This window comes from Halichoerus grypus, chromosome 12, assembly GCF_964656455.1.
Source record: "Halichoerus grypus chromosome 12, mHalGry1.hap1.1, whole genome shotgun sequence".
NCBI lineage: Eukaryota > Metazoa > Chordata > Mammalia > Carnivora > Phocidae > Halichoerus > Halichoerus grypus.
The window spans coordinates 61,976,625-61,989,861 of NC_135723.1; the positions used below are offsets into that span (position 1 = coordinate 61,976,625).

Here is a 13,237-nt window from a genome sequence, read left to right on the forward strand (position 1 = left end):
TGTCCTCGAAGCTCCCCACCTGCTCCCTTCACGCCTCTTCTTGTCTCCTCTTAGGATGCCTCCCGCTCAGCTTGCCTGAGTTGAGTTGAGTTTGTCAACTGTACACCCCGTCTCTCTCCACTGTGAAGCCTGTTTCTCCCTTGGGGCTCCCTGTCTTGGGGAGCTTGACCAGCTCCATCCAGCAGCACAAGTCAGAGACTTGAGGGCAGCCCTGCCTCCCTTGTCCATCCGTGTGCTTAGTGTCTAATTGCCGCTCCGTGGAGATCTGCTTCAGCACCTAGGACAGAGAGACCCAAAATAGCGGTATCCACACAGAATGGAAGTTTCCCTCTTTCTCGCATAAAAACTTGGGTGCCCAGTTCAGGCTGGTGTGGCAGCTCCATAACCACTGGGGGCCCGGGCTCCTCCACTGTCGGGTGTATTTGCTCTCCTTTGTAAGCAGCCTTCTTCTCCTCGTCCAACATGGTGCTCTCGTTCTGACCATCTAGTCCCCGTTCCAGCCAGTGGGAAGGGGCAAAGGGGAGGGGAGGTCATGCCTCTCCCATGGGGGCACAAACTGGATGTTGTTCACATCCCTTCTACTCACATCCCATTGAGCAGGATTTAGTCACAGGCTCACACTCGGCTGCAAGAGAATCGGGGAAATGTCCTACTGAGTTCGTCTCCTCAGATGGCCTCCAGTCCCCCCACTTCTCTCTACCTCTCCCACCATTCCCTTAGTCCAAACCATAATCTCCTTCCTCATCTACTGTGACAGCCTCCTCACTGGTCTCCCCACACCCTCCAGCCTGGTTTTTCCTTTGCATCCTAGGTGATATCATTTCAATGCAAAGAAGACCTGATCATCTGTTCAGCAACTTCCCACTGCTCTTAGGATAAAGCCCTACAGACTTTATTGGCCCTTGATCAACCCCCAAGACCCTCATGATGTGATGTGCCTTCTGGCCTCAAATCAAGCCTCTCTCCTGTGCTGTCTGTCCTCTAGCCACACTGGCCCGAGCCCCGTGGGTTGAGCATAGGCAGCTCCATCTCTAATCACAGCCTTTGCACTTACTGCTTTCACTGCTGCAGCATTCTCCCCTTCGCACCTTCCAACCCCCTTCTGCTCCCCTGTACTTGTCCCTCAGATCTAAGATAAACTGACAGTTGCTCTGGAAAACTCCCCTCACCCTTTGAACGAGATTTGGGGCACCTGGTCCCCAGGCTTATGGTACCCTATTCTTTTGGTTCAGCATCACAGGTTGTATTATAATATTTGTGTGATCATTGCTTAGGTTGTGTGTACCCATCTGACTGTAGGCTCCAGGAGGGCAGGACTATTGCACCCCTGGGACCTGGCATGGTGCCTGGCCCACAGGACATCCCTTACTAACTGGTGGTTGCCCTGGTGAACCCTGAGGATTTTAGAAGTATGAAGGGTGATTCCCAGGTTTTTGGCTGATCAAGGAGATGAATGTGGTGCCATCTGTGGAGATAGGGCACCAGGAGGGGTGCAGACTGGGGCAGGGTCTTGCATTTAGTGTTGGAAATACTGCGCTGAGATGTCAAGTAGGCTGTTGGACATATGGATATGGCCTCTGGGGAGATGAATTACTTGAGTCAGTTGACATGGGATTCTCCACCTGATCCAAGGTTATCATAAGTCAAGCCCACCAGAAAGGCAGCCATTTGGGGCGAGGGGTGGGAGGGCATCCTGACAATGTGTTCAACGTTAGAGGGGAAGGACCAGGAGAACTCCCTACTGAGTCTTGTTGTCGGAACGGCTTGCTCAGAGCCCTCTAGCCTGGCAGGGAGGCTGAGGTTCTGAGTAGCACGCACCGTGAGCCCGGGAAGGCTGCAGCCTGCGCCCGCCTGCCTGGCGGCAGCACACACCTCCCAGCGCGCTCTGCACCCACAAGCAGTCTAGCTCAGCAAACACAGATGGAGCGTCTATGAGAATGCCAGGCCCCTGGGGATCAGTCATGACAGCAGTGGGAGGGGCAGGGAAGTAGAAGTAGTACTAGCTACTGCTTGCAGAGGACTCACTCACATCAGACACCATCCTAGGCGCCAGCTCTTTAAGCACATTTAATCTCCATGACATCCTTATGGCATAATAACATGCTGTTCATTATTCTTCACATTTGGCATCTGGGAAAACTGAGGCAACCCAAAATTAGAAATAAGACCGCAGCGACTGAGTGGCAAAAAGAAGAAAGACCCCTTTGCTTAAGCAAGCTTAGAGGTGTAGGACGATCTCCTTGTAATAGTGGCGATCGCTATTGTCACTCCCATTGAATAGATAGGGTCCACAGAGGGGTTTCTGGTGACTATGATGCTTATCAGCATGCATTCACCCCCCACATATATCCTCAGTGGTTTTCGTTCAAACTTCCTGCCTGGAGGTGGGTGGTGGGCTGATGTTGGCAAAACAGTTTTGAGTCCGTTCCCCTTGTGAGCCCTGCATAGACAATCTCCCCAAATGGTTCTCAAGGGGGTAGAGAGTGGGCAGCTGGAAATGCATAGGAATTTTTTTTTTAAGATCTTATTTATTTGCGAGAGAGAGAGAGAGAGAGAGAGAGAGAGAGAGAGTGAGCATGAGCAGAAAGGAAAGGCAGAGGGAGAGGGAGAAGCAGACTCCCCGCTGAGCAGGGAGCCCAATGCGGGGCTCGATCCCAGGACCCTGGGATCATGACCTGAGCTGAAGGCAGACACTTAACCGACTGAGCCACCCCGGTGCTCCCTGCATAGGAATGTTTTTAATGTCACAATGACTGGGCAATGCCACTAGCATTTAGAACTGGACTGAGGATGCCAAAGGATTTGCACTGCCAAAAACAGCCTGGCAATGAAGAAGTATCCTAACCAAAAGGCCCCTGAGACTACCCTCCTTGAGAAATGAATGCGGGGTTAGGTGGCAGAAGCATCTGTGAGAAGCAGTGCTGTGACCCAGATTAGCAGGCAGGCCTCTCCCTGCCAGACAACAGTGCCCTGCGCCGCACATTCCCACTGGTCACCAAAAGAGAATGAGTCCCAGTGGGGAGCTTTGAGCGAGGCGCTGAACAAGGCAAGTTGTCGAGGGGGGTCGAGGGTCTTTCCCTGCGGCCCTCATACCCCGATCTCACGGCTCCCTTGCCATGTAGCTGGCAGAGCACCCGCCCTGTGGCCTATGCTCTCTCCCTCCTCTGTCCACATGACTGCAGCTGAGGGGTCTGGGGGCCCATCCATCTCTTCCAGGCAGGACTCCCTTGATCTTCCTGGGAGTGAGCAGGTGTGTGTATGTGTGTGTGTGTGTGACGTGTTCAGTGCTTACGGGGGAAGCTTCCAGTTCTGCTGTGCAGCCTACTGATGGAAGAAGACAATTGTCCCCCCACCTTGGAAGAAGAGCAGGGAGCACACAAAGACTCAAATTTATTCCTTAGTTGAATTGGTATAGAGTTCCTCCTTGAAAAGCGCCAGGCTTGTTAAGGAAAAACAATGACCTCTTGCAAGACGCTAAAACCAGCCACGCTGAGGCCAAGACAGGAGGTGGCAGAAAGGAGGAGAGAGTGTAGCTGAGGAAGGGAAGCTGGGAGACCCGTATGGGTAGGTGGCCACTGCCGGGCTTACAGACATTCGCCTAGATTGCCATCGTCAAAGTCAGCATCCCCATGGCCACTTCACCTCCACCACCAGCAGGATCACCCCCTCAGTTACTCCACCCAACCCTCTCGCCACGGTCAGCGTCTCTGCCTCCACCCTCTTGGTCAGGTTAAACCCTGGTCTGTCAACCTTCCAGATTCTCTTTCTTATGTTGGAAAGAGCCCGGGGTGGAGCAGAGCTACGTCCGGACGGAAGACCTTTCCACACAGCGAGGGTGAAAGTCAGCTTGCTCTGAACTCAGCAGGAGTTCAGCTCAGGTCTTTGTAGTTGTGTTTCTAAAAGCCAACGTATCTTAGGGGGCTCGATTTTACTGTTTTAAAGAATCCTACTCGTCTTCTGGGTTCTTTGAGGTGAAGCCTATTTTCAGAGATCTGTGTGCTCATGAAGGAGGAATCCATAGCTGGAATCAGGGATTGGTCTTAGATTAGGGCAAGGGGTTACAAGTCAGGCTGTGGCCAGGGCAGGGGCTTCCTCTGAGACTGGGATTAGAGAATAATTTGAGAGAAGGTCAGGGTTCAGTGTCCAGATGGGTCAAAGCGCTGGCTGGGGCTGAACCAGTTCTCAGGGTAGAAGTAGTATCAGGTGTCAAAGCACCACCGTTTTATTCTGGGTCAATCCGTTTCCTTGAGGGATTCCTTCACCCTCTAGTCCCCTTGCCAACATCCCCCTTTTAGCTCTTAGTCCCCTGGGGCTCAAGATGCAGCCACACTCCTGCTCTGGGGTATGAGCTTCAGGATAAGATGGAGACCATTCTGAATCCAAAGCCCTCTGCAGCCTGAGCCTGTAATTGGTGGAGAGGGCAGAGCCAGGCCTGGTGCCTAGCCAGCCCTGGCAGCTGGATGGCCAGTTGTAATGGGATTAGGGCTGGCCGTGCCCGCCCCCCTGTACTGTGCCCCAAACCTCTCCCTCCCACCCTCCCCCTGCATCCTGATTAGGATGCAGCCCTCGGCTCTACCTACCCTGTCAGCCTCATTGTCTCAGCCAGGGCCAGTGCCTAGCAACCCTCGCAGGGGAGCCCTTTCCCACCACCGTCCTGGCCCCCAGCCCTGCCCCTCCGCTCTGAGCACCGGCACCACTTGTGTTTCCATTGCTGCAAGGAAGCCAGCGAAGCAGAGCCAGCGGGTCTCACCAGATGCTCCCAATGACCCGATTCCAAGAGTCTCTTCTGAAAGTCTGGGCCTCCTTTCCAAGATTCCTAGGTCCTATCTGCAATTCTCAGATGACATTCTCAGATTCCAGAGCTCCGTTCTGGAATTCTCCAAATCCTAGAGTCCATTCTAGGAATCCACGAATTCTAGAATTCCAAAATTTTATGACATGGGTCTCAGACCATTCAATTGTATTCTAGAATTTGGCTTTTGTATTACAGAGGGGTCTGCGGCTCTAGACTGGACTCATAAGCCAGGGTGACAGAGGTTAGAAGATGATGAGGGCCTGGGAACTGCATTTTTTATTCTTTTTAAGTAGGAACTTGCAAGAGCACAGAGAACAATGAAACTGCCCCCTGGGAAGGGGTGGGGGGACTCACTCGGGGATTCGACACTGTCCAAGCCCTCTAGGTGCTGAAACAGAGCAATGAGCAAAGGGAGACCCTGCCCTCGAGCAGCTTTCACTCTCTTAGGGGAGACATTTATTGAACAAATGGACAAATGATATGCAAATGTCAGCGCTAAGTGCTACAAAGAAGAGAGCAAACAAGGGAATAATTAATACTTTATTGTACCTACCCTGTGCTAGACACTGTTCTAATGCTTTACATAGCTTATTTAAATTTTATAATACTGTGAAAAAGTAGATGCTATTGTTTAGTCCCACTTTAGAGATGAGAGAATCGAGGCACAGAAGGTTACATAGTTTGTCCAAGTGGCAGAGCTGGGATTTGAACCCAGCAGTCTGGCTCCAAAATCTGTTTATCCACTGTGTGGTAATGCAGGGTGAGAGGGTGGAGGGTGATGGAAAGAGGGTGCTGTGACACAGGGAGGGCGGGGACATTTGACCAGAAACTTACCAGAAGGTGAGGGGGCGATGCAGGTGCCTATCTGGGGAGTAAGCCAGGTCTCTTCTTGCAACATGGAGGACCTGTGTTCTCTGTGCTCCGGGGCTCGAAAAAGGCTTCTCATGGGGATCTGGTGGGAGGGGCCAGGCTCAGAGAGGTGCTTGTCTTTGTGGCCAGAAAAGGCCCCTTTGCTCACCCTGGTCAGATGCGCTTGTGTCCTTTCTTCCCTTGTCATGCAGCTGAGTCCCTTACTTTCCAGAGAAGTGTCCTCGGAACACAAAAGAAAGAACTAAAAGAGACAATCCCTTCATGACAGGGCTAATCAGCTTGGCGAATTATGCGTAATTAGAAACCCTTCCCCACCACCTTGTCAGGCCCTGGGTGGCCCAGAGTGAAACCGAGTGACACCGTGAGGACTAACCGCCCCCCACCCCCTGCCCCGAGAAGGAAGGGGAGAGGGGGAGTGATGGTGAGAAGCAGGGAGTGGGGGAAGGTGGCCAAGTATCCTTGACCATTCCCGCACACCTGGCCTCCAGATGCTGTTCTCAGTCTGTCTACCTTCAGACACAGGCAAGGCAGCATAGAAAGGAGGGGGGCATCAGGGACAGTGGGATCAAGCGAAGTGAGCTTGAGTTCTGGCTTTATGATCGTGCTAAGAGCATCTTTGGACAAGTTACTTTGCTTCCCTGAGGCTTGTTCTTTTCATCTGTAATCCTGGGGTAATCATAATCCCTAATCATACAGCTTTAGGATGATTCAAAGAGCTAATGAAATAAGTGACATGATGCCTGGCATATAGGAGATGCTCAGCAAGTGGTAGTGCTCATCGTTGGTTCACCTTCGTCATCTGTCGCCCTGGATGACTTGGAAGAGTTCTTTGTTTTCTCTGGGCCTTGGTTTCCACACCTGTACAATGGAGTTAGGAGTTGATGACTTGCTTATCCAACTAAAAAAATATTTCCTGAGTGCTGACTTCATGCCAAGCGCTGGAGATGGAACAGGACTGACACAGACTCCGAGCTCAGGGAGCTTTGGTCAATGGCTTGTCCCTACCCCATTCCTCACACTCCAGGCTCTAGGTGATGGGAATTGTGGTAGACAGAGTTGTGAGGTCCCCAAGATCTCTGCTCCTGGTGTACAAGCCCATACAAGCCCCTCCTCTCAAATGTGAGCAGGACCTATATAGATAGAGTGGAATTTTACTTTTCTGGTTAGGCTAGTTATTTGGCAAAGGGGAAGGGACTTTGCTGATGTTGTTAAAGTTCCTAATAAGTTGACTGTAAAATTTGCCAAAAGAGAGATTACCGTGAGAGGGCCTGAGCTAATCAGGTGAGCCTTTTCCAAGAGGGTCTAGAAGTCAAAGACAGAGAGGCAGAGTCTCTCTCCCGTTAGCCTGGAAGAAGCAAACTGCCATGTTGTAGAGAGGGCTACGTGGCAGGGATGGTGGGAACCTTCTAGAAGCTGAGGGCCCTAGCCCCACAACCATGAGGAACAGACTGCCTACAACCTTGGGAGAAGACCCCCAGCCTCAGACGAGACCCAGGCCTGGCTGACACTTTGACTGCAGTCTTGCGGCACCCTAAGCAGGACATCCTGCCTGCGCTCTTGTCCCCCAAGGAAACTGAGATAATGAATGTGATTAGTTTGAAGCCCCTAAGTTTGTGGTAACTTGTTACACAGCAATAGAAGCCTGATATACAAACCCTGCGCTTGAATGTATGCGAAGCCTTGGGTCAACCCCATCCTGCCGGCTGCCACCAGCTTTCCTGCCCCTGCTCAGGGCCTAGGGCCCCCAGTACCCCAGCGAGGTCCTTGTAGACAATGCTCCCCTCTGCTATGGCAAAGGGTTGTTTCATCAGCTGCCAACCTGCTTCCAAAGTTGGTCGTCAAAGAATGTTCTATTTGCCCTACTTTTAATATAATTATCAGCATCGCTCGCACGGCACCGAGTAAGGGCTCAGCCTGTCACAGGCCCCTATTATCCTGAGCTGCTTTTCTGGGAATGGCTGTATCCAAGCCTCATGCTTGCTGCTGCCTCCCACACGAATTATCTGTAATTTCCATACCTCCGTGCTTGCCGAAGCCCTGCGTTAAAGCCAGGACTTGTGGCGGGCTGGGTGTACTGTTATTTTCAAGGCAGCCAAGCCAGGCTCCGAGGAAACTGGAGCAAGAACAAGTGGGACCTGGCTTGGACTGTGGGATCTACAAGGGGGCGGGGAGAGCAGGCAGAGGGGTGTGGGTGTCTGTCCCAGTAGGAGCCAGAGCCAGACTGAGGGCAGTGACCGAGCCCCTGGCAATCAGAGGGCAGGGCATGAACCATACGGCTCTTGAACACACACAATATGGCCCATTTGTAGGATACCCAGGAGGGGTCCTTTCTGCAGCAGAAGAGTACTACACACCAACTCCAGAGTGTGCCAGAGAGGGAGGAGGGGATGGGGGTATGGATAAGAAAAAAAAGCCCTGAGGATAGAGAGGAGTTGGAGATGAGGATAGTGCACTCTCCTTCAACCTGGTCCCCTGCTGCAGGGTATTCAGCTGAGTTCCCTGGGAGAGGGGGCTCCGGAAGGTGAGAGAGCGAAGAAGGTATGCCTGCCCCGAGAGGCCCACTACCTGCATGCAATTCTGCAGGAGAGAAAGGATGTCTCTCTATCTGGCTAGAGAAGATGTACTTTGATACCACATATCTGTGGCTAGGGCCCTGGTATGTGCATGTGCACATGCTTGGACCCTATGTGAATGCCCCTCTGGGCAGAGAGATTGGATGGAAATGCACATGTGTATGTGTGCAAAGTACACTTACGTGTCACAGGGATATGTATTCAGGAGTCTGCATATCTGAGCATGAGGCTACATTTGAGTATTTGTGAACATGGGGGAAGGAGACTGTATCACTTTACTCTGAGCTTTAAGGGATTACTTCTTTGGCCACTGGCCTTCCAACATACGCATGTTTTCCAGCTCCCTCTCTAAGAGTTATCATGGTTCAGGGGAGAGAGCCTGGGACTGGAAGTCCAGAGGCCTTGTATGTGGCCCAACTCTGCCACTAACTAACCTTGTCACTTTGAGCCAGTCATTTCTGCTCCCTGAAACTCATTTGCTCTGTCTGTGAAATGGGGTGCTAACTGGTCACATCTGCACGTAGAATTCAGGACTCCACATCCCTGGTCCCCTGGTCCCCCCACCCCAACTCTAGGCAGTCCTCCCATTGCTCATCCTTATCCACTGCCATGCGTTGTGGGGGGCAGGACAGAGAGGGCTCGGGACTCCTCAGCTCTGAAGACGAGTCTCCTTTCCTCCTGCGCTCCAGGCCTGTGGTGAGACAGGATTTCCACAGCTCCTGCAAGCCCTAGTTTGAAAACCATGGATCTAAGCAGCCTTACGATCATTGCCTTGGTTTTTCAGAGAATCTCTAGGATCCTGAGGACCAGAGTCCACAGGGTAACTGAAAGGGTGCCTGATGGCATTGGTTCATTGGATGAGGATGCTGGCCTCAGATGCGAGGGCGGAGGATCAGAGCATACCTGACCTGCGGGGTCTGCTCGGGGAATGGCTACTGTCTCCGGGGAGCCCAGGCCCTGACGCCTGCAGCATCCCCAGAGCCTGTGAATCTGTGAGAGAGGGGACCTTTATGGGGCAGTGGGCATGGCTTCCACACTTGCGTGGGGCTGAACATTCCAGAGCCTTCCTGCTGCTCTGCCCTACTGTGCTTCCAGGCCTTCCAGCGGGCATTCCCTGGGGCCCCTGGGGCTGTGTGGGTCCCGCACAGAGGCAGAAGGTGTTAAAAGGCCTTCGGAATCAAGCTTTCCCCCCAAGCTGTATAATACAGGCTTCTGGCTCCCCATGGCCTGAGTGAGGACTGACCCAGGATCAGTATTTTCTACTCCACAGAAAGAAACACATGCTCCAAAGCCTGGCATTCAAGGCCCATTCCATTCCCCAGATATGAGTTAAATGGGTTAATGCACGTAAGGCAGTTACTTCCCATCCTTCTCACGTCTTGGAGCACAGAGAAAACAAAAATATTTATATAGCTCCTGGCTGCCTAGCAGGCTGAGGGACAGTATCGCAGTACACATACAACGAGTGCCAGCCATATGAGCGTGCCACCTGGGGACGATCGCATGTAAAGCATTTAGCAGAGGGCCCGTGACGGTGGTTCTGAACCTTAGCTGCACGTTAGAGTGAGCTTTAAAGAAAATACTTTTGCCCGGGCCTTACCACAGACCAAACCATCTAGTGATTTCGGGTGGTGAGGCCGGGGCATGGGTATATTTTTAAAGTTCCCCAGGGACCCTGGAGCACCAGGAGAGTTGAGAAACACTGGCCCAAAGCAAGGTGAGCATTCGGCACATGTCAGCTACCTGTAATGAAAATGCTTCCTTGTCCTCCAATGTGCTGCTCTCCTTGGCTGAGCAGCAGAAGGGCTGGGCTGGGCTGGGCTGGGGGGCCAGGAGTCATGGAGGGCACTGCTGTTCAGGAGAGATGGATGCTGGGTAGGGCAGCCTGGCATCCATCTCCCTCAGCCATGTCTCAGAAAATTGAATTTAAAGCCGTATTTTTCAGCCACTGCCCGCCTGGCTGGCTGGCATGTGGAAGGGAGCTGAGGCAGTGAGCACCTCAGGGTAGGGAAAAGGCTGTTGAGAAGGCCTCTAGCCTCCCTCCCTAGAAGAGTGAAGGCAACTCAAGGGGTCCTTTGGGAGGAGACCATTCCCACGGGTGGGCTCTCAGCCTCCAATCTTCCCAAAGCCAGGCAGGTAGGGTGAGAATGGGCTGACTGGCTTGGAAGAAGGGGGAGACTCTGGCTCTGTCCTTGGGGAGGTGCCACCTGGGGAAACAGAATTGGTGTAGCTGCTGCTCAAGGAGAACCACGTTTGTTTGGAGAGACCAGAGCCTCTGTCTGGAAGAGCAGAGAAGAGTCCAGGATGTGAGAACCCAGCCTGGGCCTCCAGCATGATGGAGGCAGTCCACCAGGTAGAACACCGCTAAGTTGAACACCGGGACCCAGGCTCTGGTCCCCAATCTGATGAGAGAGTTGCCTGTGTGTCCTCAGCCTAGTCCTCTCGTCCCTCTGGACACAGGCACTTCATTTACAGGGAAGGGGACTGGACAGCCCTCCTGGATCCGAGCTCTGATGGTCACCTCCATGCCTCACCCAGGCTGATGGTCCCTAGGTAGGGCTGGGATTAGAGTCCACCTACAAGGCTGGCTGGCCCATACAGCACTTTGGGGAGAACTGGAGAGCTGCCCCCTCCAGTACCAATTAACAAAGTGCTCACTGCCCACACCAAGGCATACATGTGGGGACACAGAACAGACAGCAGGGGATACAGAACCCTGAGTGGGACCTAGAGCACTAGGTATAAAAAAGGGAATAAACCTGGAACAGAATGAAGAAGCTCAGAGCCAAAGGGACCTCTTCCGGGGCCTTGGCCATTGACATTTCCAGGTTGAGCTGGTCTGCCGTGGGTGACTCTTGATTTCCACCCTTCCTCACGCTCCCAGGCCCCCAGCATCCTGAACGTCCTGCTTCCCTCCTGACTCTGAGACAGCCTTTCCTTCCCTCTCCTGACATTTCACAGTTTACGGAGCACCTTCATACATAGCATCTCATTTGATCTTCACAGCAGAAGGAAGCAGGCTCCCAGGGGTTAGGGCAAGGAGCTAGGCAGGGGATTAGCCAGGTCCAGAGGGAGGTCCTGTCTGTTTGTCTAACTCTAGCACAGCACCTGGCCCTCTTCTCTCCAGAGAGGTCCCATTCTTTATTGACAGAGAAGGACTGGCATTCTCTTCCTCCAGAAAGTTTTCCTGGATTGAAAGGAATGAGATTCATGCAGACCAACAGTGTGGAGAACCAGCAGGGGCTAGTGTTCCCTTGCAGTGAAGAGACACCACCAAGTCACTGTATGGACCTAGGAGCTCCTTGCCTCTTTCTGGGGCCTCAGATACCTCTTCTAAGTCTCCATTATGGATTCCTCTTCTCAGTTGGACTGGAATCCCCAGGGAAAGACTCATCTCTTCCTCCTGCCCCCTCCTTCTTGAGGCTTCCTTAATAAGGCGGCCACCCCCAAGGCTTGGCCCATGGGAGGCTGGACAGTAACTTATTGGGATGGGGGAGGACAGCCTGGCTGCAGGACTGTGGATGGGGGTATGGAGGGAGCTCTTGGGATGCTCAAGCCTGGGGTGTGACCAGAAACGGAGAGCAGCAGCGGCAGACAGCAGTGGGGGCTGTGGGTGGGCAGGGGTTAAGTACTTTGCCTGGGAATGGGTAACTGTTTTCAGTTAGGCTTTGGCTCCACTACTGACTGGCCACAGGACCTTGACCCGTTCAGTTCCCCTCATTAAGCCTCATTTATCCAGTACTAGAAGAGGCTGAGTAGGACTACAGTAACAGTAGCAGTAGTAATTTATTCATTAATGAGTAAATAAAATCAGTGAAAACCTAGTATGGGGTATATGTACCATTCTTAGTTAATGCTGCTGTCAAGATGGGGGGGGGGTAGGTATTCCCATGTACAGGTGAAGAAGCTGAGGCTCAGAGAGGTCAAGTCACCAGTCCAAGCTCGCAGAGCTAGCCCTGGGGACTGGAGCACAAGCTGACTCCAGGGCAGTATCATTTTAAGTTGTTGTAAGCCCCCTGCCCCTTTCTAGCCATAGAGATGTTTTCCGGGGGGTCACATTTGAGGACATCCAGGCAGGCCAAAGCTAGCTGCCCTTCCCAGGCCCCGGCTGTGGGGGCAAAGAGTAACCCAAGCAGAGTCTGGGACTTGCCCGGTAAGGAAGGCTTCCCGGAGGAGGAAACACAGGCTCAGACAGAGGGACAGGGACTCGTGAGGACGCGGAAGGGAAAAGGAAGAGGGCTTTCTCACTCTAGGTATCCTGGGGAGGGTGGAAAGGAGGGCAGTGAGCTCCAGCGAAGACCGGACTCTGAGCTGCGGAAGCCCAGCGACAGAGGGGGTCTTCGCCTCCGCCGGCCCAGGGGTCTCCACCGCAGCTTTTGCTGGTGTCTGTCGAGAGGCCGGGCGAACGCGCCGGGCTGGGTCCCGCTCCTCCGCACAACCCCGGCCTAACCCCTCCCCCGGGCGCCCATTGGTCTACACCCGCCCCCAACCCTGCGAAGTGCGCCGCAGAGGCGGTGGTCGGTCGCCTCCCTCCGGCCCCCGGCCTGGCTTCGCGGCGGAGGCGGCGCCTCTCCCGCAGGGCAGAGCCGGCTGGGCGGCGCGCGGCGCGGGGCGGGCGAGGGCAGGCGGGGGGCGCCGCGCTCGGGCCCCGGGCGGGGACTGACGGCGGCGGCGGCGGCGGCGGCGGCGGCGGCTCTAGGCGAGCGCGGTCCCCGCGTGCGCACACGCACACGCCGCCGCGCAGGGACCGCGGACACCGGCCGCCGGCGGACACACGGACGCGGAGACTCGTGCTCGGCGCGCGCTCCTCGGCGCACACGCTCCCCATCCCCGGGCGGCGCGGGGCGCGGACTCGGGGCTGTGCGCCCTTCCCCCGCGGAGTCTGCCCCGGGCCGCCCCGCAGCCCACAGCCCCGCGGCGAGGCCCGGCTGTGAGCAGGTAAGGGCCGCCCAGCCGCCCCTGCCCCTCCACGGCCCGCCCGCCCCCTCCCGATCCAGAA

General features: G+C 54.3%; 1 protein-coding gene across 5 annotated transcripts in view; it reads left to right on the forward strand.

Annotated features, from left to right (window-relative positions):
• Nucleotides 1-12,912: 12,912 nt before the first annotated feature.
• The window catches only part of ADCYAP1R1 (ADCYAP receptor type I), a 56,883-nt gene continuing 56,558 nt past the window's right edge, over nucleotides 12,913-13,237 (forward strand). For 2 of the 5 annotated variants that reach the window (XM_036118102.2, XM_036118103.2), the window contains exon 1: nucleotides 12,913-13,176. The gene's annotated coding sequence lies outside the window, so the exon portion shown is untranslated. The remainder of the gene's footprint in view (nucleotides 13,177-13,237) is intronic. The other 3 variants (XM_036118100.2, XM_036118101.2, XM_078059426.1) reach the window with 2 other exon arrangements.